This window comes from Macaca thibetana, chromosome 2 (assembly GCF_024542745.1).
Source record: "Macaca thibetana thibetana isolate TM-01 chromosome 2, ASM2454274v1, whole genome shotgun sequence".
Classification (NCBI taxonomy): Eukaryota; Metazoa; Chordata; class Mammalia; order Primates; family Cercopithecidae; genus Macaca; species Macaca thibetana.
In genome coordinates, this window is record NC_065579.1 from 167,502,334 (window position 1) to 167,511,718 (window position 9,385).

The 9,385-nt window shown below is 37.4% G+C and overlaps 1 pseudogene; it reads right to left on the bottom strand.

Annotated features, from left to right (window-relative positions):
* Nucleotides 1–8,568: 8,568 nt before the first annotated feature.
* On the bottom strand, nt 8,569–9,115 carry LOC126949276 (rRNA-processing protein FCF1 homolog; annotated as a pseudogene).
* Between the last annotated feature and the right edge of the window lie 270 nt (nt 9,116–9,385).

Here is a 9,385-nt window from a genome sequence, read left to right on the forward strand (position 1 = left end):
ATCATTGATGGGGATTTGGGTTGGTTCCAAGTCTTTGCTATTGTAAATAGTGCTGCAATAAACATATGTGTGCATGTCTCTTTACAGAAGAATGATTTATAATCCTTTGGGTATATACCCAGTAATGGGATTGCTGGGTAAGATAGTATTTCTGGTTCTAGATCCTTGAGGAATTGCTACACTATCTTCCACAATGATTGAACTAATTTACACTCCCACCAACAGTGTAAAAACGTTTCTATTTCTCCACATTCTCTCCAGCATCTGTTGTTTCCTGTTATAATAATCACCATTCTAAAAGGCCTGAGATGGTATCTCATTGTGGTTTTGATTTGACTTTCTCTAATGACCAGCGATGATGAGGTTTTTTTTTTCATATGTTTGTGGCTGTATAAATGTCTTATTTTGAGAAGCATCTGTTCATATCCTTCACCCACTTTTTGATGGGGTTGGTTTTTTTCTTGCAAATTTAAGTTCCTTGTAGATTCTGAATATTAGACCTTTGTCAGACAGGTAGATTGCAAAAACTTTCTTCCATTCTGTAGGTTGCCTGTTCATTCTGATAATACTTACTTTTGCTGTGCAGAAGCTCTTTGATTTAATTAGATCCCGTTTGTCAATTTTGGCTTTTGTTGCAATTGCTTTTGGTGTTTTAGTCATGAAGTCTTTACCCATGCCTATGTCCTAAATGGTAGTGCCTAGGTTTTCTTCTAAGGTTTTTGTGGTTTTAGGTTTTACATTTAAGTCTTTAATCCATCTTGAGCTAATTTTTGTATAAGGTGTAAGGAAGGGATCCAGTTTCAGTTTTCCCAACACCATTTATTAAATAGGGAAGCCCTTCCCCATTGCTTGTTTTTGCCAGATTTGTCAAAGATCAGATGGCTGTAGATGTGTGGTGTTATTTCTGAGGTCTCTGTTCTATTCCATTGGTCTATGTATCTGTTTTGGTACCAGTACCATGCTGTTTTGGTTACTGTAGGCTTGTAGTACAGTTTGAAGTCAGGTAGCGTGATGCCTCCAACTTTGTTGTTTTTGCTTAGGATTCTCCTGGCTATACAGGCTGTTTTATGGTTCCATGTGAAATTTAAGGTAGTTTATTTCTAATTCTGCAAAGAAAGTCAATGGTCGTTAGATGGGAATAGCATTGAATCTATCAACTACTTTGGGTAGTGTAGCCATTTTCATGATACTGATTCTTCCTATCCATGAGCACAACATTTTTTTCCACTCATTTGTGTCATCTCTTATTTCCTTGAGCAGTGGTTTGTAGTTCTCTGTGAAAAGGTCTTTCACGTTTCTTGTAAATTGTATTCCTAGGTGTTTTATTCTCTTTGTAGCAATTGTGAATGGGAGTTCACTCACGATTTGACTCTCTTCTTGTGTACTGTTGATTTATAGGAAAGCTTGTGATATTCGCACATTGATTTTATATCCTGAGACTTTGCTGAAGTTGATCAGCTTAAGGAGTTTTTGTGCTGAGAAGATAGGGTTTTCTAAATATACAATCCTGTCATCTGCAAACAAAGACAATTTGAATTCCTCTCTTCCTATTTGAATACACTTTATTTCTTTCTCTTGTCTGATTGCCCTGGCCAGAAATTCGAATACTATGTTGAACAGGAGTGGTGAGAGAGGGCATCCTTGTCTTGTGCCAGTTTTCAAAGGGAATGCTTCCAGCTTTTGCCCATTTAGGATGATATTGGCTATGGATTTGTCATAAATAGCTCTTATTATTTGGAGATATGTTCCATCAATACCTAGTTTATTAAGCGTTTTTAGCATGAAGGGATGCTGAATTTTATCAAAGGCCTTTTCTGTATCTATTGAGATAATCATATGGTTTTTGTCATTGGTTCTGTTTACGTGATGGATTACGTTTATTGATTTGTGTATGTTGAACCAGCCTTGCATCCCGTGGATGAAGCCAACTTGATCGTGGTGGATAAGCTTTTTGATGTGCTGCTGGATTCTGTTTACCAGTATTTTATTGAAGATTTTTGCATCAATGTTCATCAGGGATATTGGCCTGAAATTTTCTTTTTTTGTTGTGTCTCTGCCAGGCTTTAGTATCAGGATGTTGCTGGTCTCATACAATGAGTTAGGGAGGCATCCCTCTTTTTCTGTTGTTTGGAACAGTTTTAGAAGGAATGGTACCGGGTCTTCTTTGTACCGCTGGTAGAATTTGGCTGTGAATCTGTCTGGTCCTGGGTGCTTTTTGGTTGGTAGGCTATTAATTGCTGCCTCAATTTCAGAACTTGTTATTGGTCTATTCAGGGATTCGACTTCTTTCTGGTTTAGTCTTAGGAGAGTGTGTATATCTAGGAATTTATCCATTTCTTCTAGAGTCTCTAGTTTATTTGCATAGAAGTGTTTGTAGTATTCTCTGATGATAGTTTGTATTTCTGTGGCATCAGTGGTGATATCCCCTGTATCATTTTTTTATTGTGTGTATTTGATCCTTCTCTCTTTTCTTCTTTACTAGTCTAGCTAGCAGTCTATCTATTTTATTAATATTTTCAAAAAAAAATAGCTCCTAGATTCATTCATTTTTGAAGGATTTTTCGTGGCTGTATCTCCTTCAGTTCTACTTTGATCTTAGTTATTTCTTGTCTTCTACTAGCTTTTGAATTTGTTTGCCCTTGCTTCTCCAGTTCTTTTAATTGTGATGTTAGAGTGTCAATTTGAGATCTTTCCAGATTTCTGGTGTGGGCATTTAGTGCTATAAATTTCCCTCTTAATACTGCTTTAGCTGTGTCCCAGAGATTCAGGTACGTTGTCTCTTTCTTCTCATTAGTTTCAAAGCACTTCTTTATTTCTGCCTTAATTTCGTTATTTACCCAGTAGTCATTCAGGAGCAGGTTGTTTAACTTCCATGTGGTTGTGTTGTTTTGAGTGAGTTTCTTAATTCTGAGTTGTTCTCTAGCTGCCCTGAACATTTTTTCCTTTGTTTCAACCTTGGAGAATCTGTTGATTATTTGTTTTGGGGTTGCTCTTCTTGGGGAATATCTTAGTGGCATTCTCTGAATTTCTTGAATTTGAATGTTGGCCTATCTTGCTAGGTTGGGGAAGTTCTCCTGGATAATATCCTGAAGTGTGTTTTCCAACTTGGTTCCATTCTCCCTGTCACTTTCAGGTACACCAATCAATCGTAGGTTTGGTCTTTTCACATAGTCCCGTATTTCTTGGAAGCTTTGTTCCTTCATTTTCATTATTTTTTCTCTAATCTTGTCTTCACACCTTAGTTCAGTAAGTTGATCTTTAATCTCTGATATCCTTTCTTCTGCTTGATCGATTTGGCTATTGATACTTGTGTATGCTTTACAAAGTTCTCCTGCTGTGCTTTTCAGTGCCATCAGGTCATTTATGTTTCTCTCTAAACTGGTTATTCTAGTTAGCAGTTCCTGTAACCTTTTAACAAGTTTCTTAGCTTCCTTGCAATGGGTGAGAACATGCTCCTTTTGCTCAGAGGAGTCTGTTATTACTCACCTTTTGAAGCTTACTTTTGCCACTTCATCAGTCTCATTCTCTGTCCTGTTTTGTGCCCTTGCTGAAGAGGAGTTGCGATCCTTTGGAGGAGAAGAGGCATTCTGGTTTTTGAAATGTTCAGCACTTTTTTTCTGGTTTTCCCTCATCTTTATGGATTTATCTACCTTTGATCTTTGGGGCTGATGATCTTTGGATGGGATTTTTGTGTGGGGATATTTTATGCTGACGGTATTGCTTTCTTTTTGTTATTCTTCTAACAGTCAGGTCCCTTTTCTGCAGGTCTGCTGCAGTTTGCTGGAGGTCCACTCCAGATCCTTTTCACCTGGGCATCACCAGTGGAGGCTGTAGAATAGCAAAGATTTCTGCCTGCACCTTCCTCTGGAAGCTTCATCCCAGAAGGCCACCAGCCTGATTCCAGCTGGACCTCTCCTGTATGAAGCGTCTGTTGACCCCTGTTGGGAGGTCTCTCCCCATCAAGAGGCACAGGGGTCAGGGACCCACTTCAGGAGGCAGTCTGTCCCTTAGCAGAGCTGGTGCACTGTGCTGGGAGAATCCCTCTTGTCAAGATCAGCTGCTCTCTCAGAAGGTACTTTTGCAATGTGGAGCCAGGTACTGCTGAAGGTAACGTCCTACTCTCCTACAGAAAGTGTGTAATAGGGTGTCTATTTTTGCTATTTATATTTCCAAGCAACAGTATCCAGTTCCATTTCTCAGCTTCAGGAATGTCCTGGAGTCTTAGCTCTGAATCTTCTAATACCAGCAGGTCACAGAGCGAAGGAGGCTGAGGCTATGGCAGAATCACCTAGACCTCCTGGAGCAGAGGACACAGGGCCATGAAACCCTAACCCCAAGCTCCTTTTTTGTGTTTTGTTTTGTTTTTGTTTTTGTTTTTTGAGACAGAGTTTCGCTCTTGTTGCCCAGGCTGGAGTACAATGGCATGATCTCTGCTCACTGCAACCTCCATCTTCTGGGTTCAAGCAATTCTCCTGCCTCAGCCTCCCAGGTGGCTGGGATTACAGGTGTCCACCACCACACCTGGCTAATTTTTGTATTTTTAGTAGAGACAGCGTTCCACCATGTGGACCAGGCTGATCTCGAAATCCTGACCTCAGGTGATCCACCCACCTCGGCCTCCTAAATTGATGGGATTACAGGTGTGAGCCATTGTGCCTGGCTGCTCCTTTTTCTTTATGAGTGTCTTGAATGTACTTGACACTGTTCTTCTATAAACATTTTAGAATCAGCTCATCAAATATTACAGCAAATCCTATGGTGATTTTGCTTGGGAATGCACTGACTCTTCACATCAATTAGGAAAGAGCCGACATTAAGAGTATCTCTTTATTCACAGATATGTAAGATTTTCATTAGTTTATCATTTGGAATATCTTTTAATGCTTGCATAATTTTCTCCATATAAGTTTTGAAATGTTTTTTAGGTATCTTCCTAGCATTCTTACAATATTTGTTGCTGTCACAAATGTCACTTATACAAGACTTTTTTCCTAATTGTTGTTTGATGAGATATAAATACACAAATAATTTTTGCATATTAATCTTATAACCAACCACCTAGCTTTACTTTAATCAATTTCTACAAATTTTAGTTAGATTATTTTGTGTTTTCTCCATTATATCATCTGTGAATAATATGTTTTGTCTCTTCCCTTCACATCCTTAGTTTCCCATTATTTTTCTAGTCTGATGCTGCTAGTTAGACATTCTAACTGAATGTTAATTTGAAACTATTGATTCTTTGCTAAATTTCTGTCTTTGAAAGTGATGCTTCCAATATTTCATCATTAATGATAACATTTGCTGTAGGCTTTTGGCAGATATCGTTTATCAGATTAAGTTCATTTCCCTTCTCATTTTGCTAAGAACTTTTCTCCCAAATCAGTGTCTATTTTTTATCAAATTATTTTGACAGGTTTTAAAATTTAAAGAGTTTTTATTCTGAATCAGTGTCTATTTTTTCTCAAATAAGTTTTTCTCTCAAGATGATCATATGGTTTTCCTTCCATTTTCTGTAATTTTATTTGTAAGAAATCATTTGTGAATTTCTGGCATAATGATAAATTGCTCTTAGTAGATCGTGTAGTTTATAAATTTTTAAATTTGGATTGGCAATATTTTCTTTAAAACTTTTGTTTGTATATTTATGAATGAGAGAGACTGGCCTGTCATTTTCCTTTTTTTTTTTTTTTTTTTTAAACTCTCCTTATCATATCTTTGTATCAAGGTTATACTGGTCTCATTGAATGATTTGGGCAATATCCTCCCCCTCTAGTTTTCCATTATCTGGAAGACTTTATATTAGATTGAAGATATAATATCATCAAAAGTATATTAGAGCTTGCATGTTAAATAACTTGGGCCTAGAATTTTTCTTTATTTCAGCATTGATCAATTTTTATAATAATTTGAGGGCTATTCAGACTTTCTACCTCTTGATTAAAAGTTTGTAGTTCTATTTTTTATAAATTTCTCATAATTTCCTAAGTTCATACATTTATTGGCAAGCCTCTCTTCTATTCCCTCATTTCTCTTTTTCTAGGACTCTACTCAGAGCGCTACTTTGGATTGAACATTTTCATTCATCCTACATGTATATATCTCCATTTTCATATTTCTATTCCCCTGGCTCTCTGCTCTTGTTTTGTGGGTAATATTTCAGATATACCTTTACTGTTACCTCTTTGGCTATGTTTTTTCTGCTATTTAACCTCTTTAATTAGTGTTTGCTTCATTTCAGCCATTATATTTTCAATATCTAGAAGTTCCATTTGGTTGCTTTTCTAGAATTCCTTGCTTATTTATGAAAGTCTCTTGTGGCTTGGTCTATCAGAGAATTCAGTTTTTATGTTTTCTACATTGGCTATTCTACATTTTGCGTCTGACAATTTAATTATCTTAAGGTTTTTATGGGCTAAATCTTTTTTTTTTCTCTTTTTTCTGCTGCCTCATGCATGATATCTTGTCTCCTTATTTGCTTGATAGTATTTAGAAACTTATGATTGACTTTGGTCTGGGAATAGTGTGGCCTTACATTGGGAATGCTTTTCTTCAGCTTTTGTTTCTGTTAAGGGTCTCTGGCGTATCATAGATCTAGTTGGACCTTTTAGGGTATCCTAGCTTAAGATAGGCATTTCAGCTTCAGCTTCCTTACTTCGTTGTCGGCCAAAAGTTTAATGTGTAATTGCAGTAGTATGAAGGGCACCTGCTCGTATTAAAGCCACCTGTTTGAGGAGCAATCGCATTTCTCTCACTTGCTTACCTCTCACAGCACGCACTTTCAGCTACTTAAGTCCTTTTGAGGGAGGGAGAACAGCTTTCCCCTGCTTCCTGGAGCTCAGCATGCTCTGGAAAATATGTTATTCATCATTTAGTTGTGTTTTTGTAGGAGACCTTCTCAGAGAATTCAGTCTCCAGCATTGCCAGATGTAGTTACTCTTGCATGATGTTTGCACTAGTGTGGAATTCCTTCAGCTATTTGAAGATGTTATACCAGTATTTTCTAGCATTTATTTATTTTTGCTAAAAAGTTTGCTGCCAAGGCAATTACTATTCTTTGGTAAGTAAATGGTTTTACTTTATGGTAACTTTTCAAATTTGTATTTTACCATGTCATTTCTAAGGTGAACTTTAAAAACTCCAGCCTTGGAATTGGATATCCTTTTGATTTTACATCTCCTCTCTTCATTTTGAAAAAACATAAAAATCAGTCATTATCTCTCCTGTCATTACTTCTCTTCTACTTTTTGGCAGGGAAAAGAAGTGGTGGAGGCCGGGCGCGGTGGCTCAAGCCTGTAATCCCAGCACTTTGGGAGGCCGAGACGGGTGGATCACGAGGTCAGGAGATCGAGACCATCCTGGCTAACACGGTGAAACCCCGTCTCTACTAAAAACTACAAAAAACTAGCCGGGCGAGGTGGGGGCGCCTGTAGTCCCAGCTACTCGGGAGGCTGAGGCAGGAGAATGGCGTGAACCCGGGAGGCGGAGCTTGCAGTGAGCTGAGATCCGGCCACTGCAGTCCAGCCTGGGCGATAGAGCGAGACTCCGACTCAAAAAAAAAAAAAAAAAAAAAGAAGAAGAAGAAGTGGTGGAGAAAGTCCTATTCAGTCTATCTTGTAAATTTTCAACTATTTCCCGAGTCTGTAAACTGTCTTCTTTCTTCCTTCATCTCTCTCTTTCTCCCTTCCTTTCCTTCTTCTTTTTTTCTTTCTTCCTTTCCTTTTATCCTTTCTAAATATTTTAACCTCTGCCTTCTGTTTGTACTGAATATTTTTTTTCTAAAAATATGCCACTTTTTATTGTAAACTGACAATTTATAATTGTGTAAATTTATGGGTTACAAAGTTATGTCATAATCTATGGATACAATGTCAAATAATTAATTAAATCAAGTTAGTTAACATACCCATCACTTTAAATACTTAACATTTTCATGTTAAGAACATTTGAAGTTTACTCTCATAGCAATTTTGAAATGTGTGACACTTTTTTATTAACCATATTCACCACACTGTGCAACAGAACTCAGAAAAAAGTATAAGACATATTCTTCCTAGGATTTTGTACACTTTGATCATTATTTAAAATTTTTTTTTTTTTTTTTTTTTTGAGAAAGAGTTTTGCTCCTGTTGCCCAGGCTGGAGTGCAGTGTCGTGATCTTGGCTCACTGTAACCTCTACCTCCCAGGTTCAAGCGATTCTCCTGCCTCAGCCTCCCAAGTAGCTGGGATTACAGGCACATACCACCATGCCTGGCTAATTTTTGTATTTTTAGTAGAGATGGGGTTTCATCATATTGGTCAGGCTTGTCTCGAACTCCTGACCTCAGGTGATCCACCTGCCTTGGCCTCCCAAAGTGCTGGGATTACAGATGTGAGCCACTGAGCCCGGCCTAAAATTTTTAAGTGATACAAAGTATCAATTTCAAAACAGCATACGAAAGTGAGCATATTTAACCATACTCAGCTCATAATAGAGCAAATGGGTGAATGGAAGCTACATATCACACTACGGAATGTTTAATGAACTGGAAACAACAGAAAGTTGGTCGAAGAAAGGCATATAAGAGTTAGAACCTAGGGGCTCCATAGTCACCTGACATCTATTCAGAGTTTTATCTAGGTTAGAAATGTACATGTTAGGAACTCCAGGATTCTTTTGGATTCTTTTTTAAGGTCCTTGTCAACCAAGGACACAATGTAGCACTTGTGAGTTACTCTCTGTGCTAAGTTGTCATCTGCATAGGTTTTTTTGTGTGTCCCCGGTAATCATTCAAATATTAGATCCTTAACAATCCTTAGAGCTACCTGATACTTCTGCCCTAATTCCCCAATTTCAGCCATTACACAGTTATACAAGGGATAGACGTGTATACAGACAGTCCAACATTGACTACACTATTTTAATGGAAAAGTTGATAAAGCTGGTATCAAACAGGATGTGGTAAGGTGGACTCAGCGTGTATTGTATTGGAAAAATAACCAAGAAGGGTGTTGAGGAACTTTTCTTTTCTTTAGCATGCCGGGATACTATTTTTCTTTCTTTTTAGGTTTCAGTCTATCCTATTCTTTAAGCCTCTGATCTCTGAGACTGAGCATTCACTTCATGGTCACATACTTCCTGTTTAATTTTGCTTCTCCATGTTCATGCCACACTCTTGTGTCTCCTATTATTATCTTTAAACTGAATTATTCCTTTATTCAACAGTACTATATATGGCTTATTAAATTTTAATTTCAATGATCATATTCTTAATTTCCAAAAATGTTGATTGGTTTATTTTTATATCTACCTGTTCACATTTTGTAATATCTATTTTTGGTTTGGTTTGGTTGGCTGATTTGCCTATTTGTAATGTTAGTTATCTTCATGTATTTTGAAGTTTA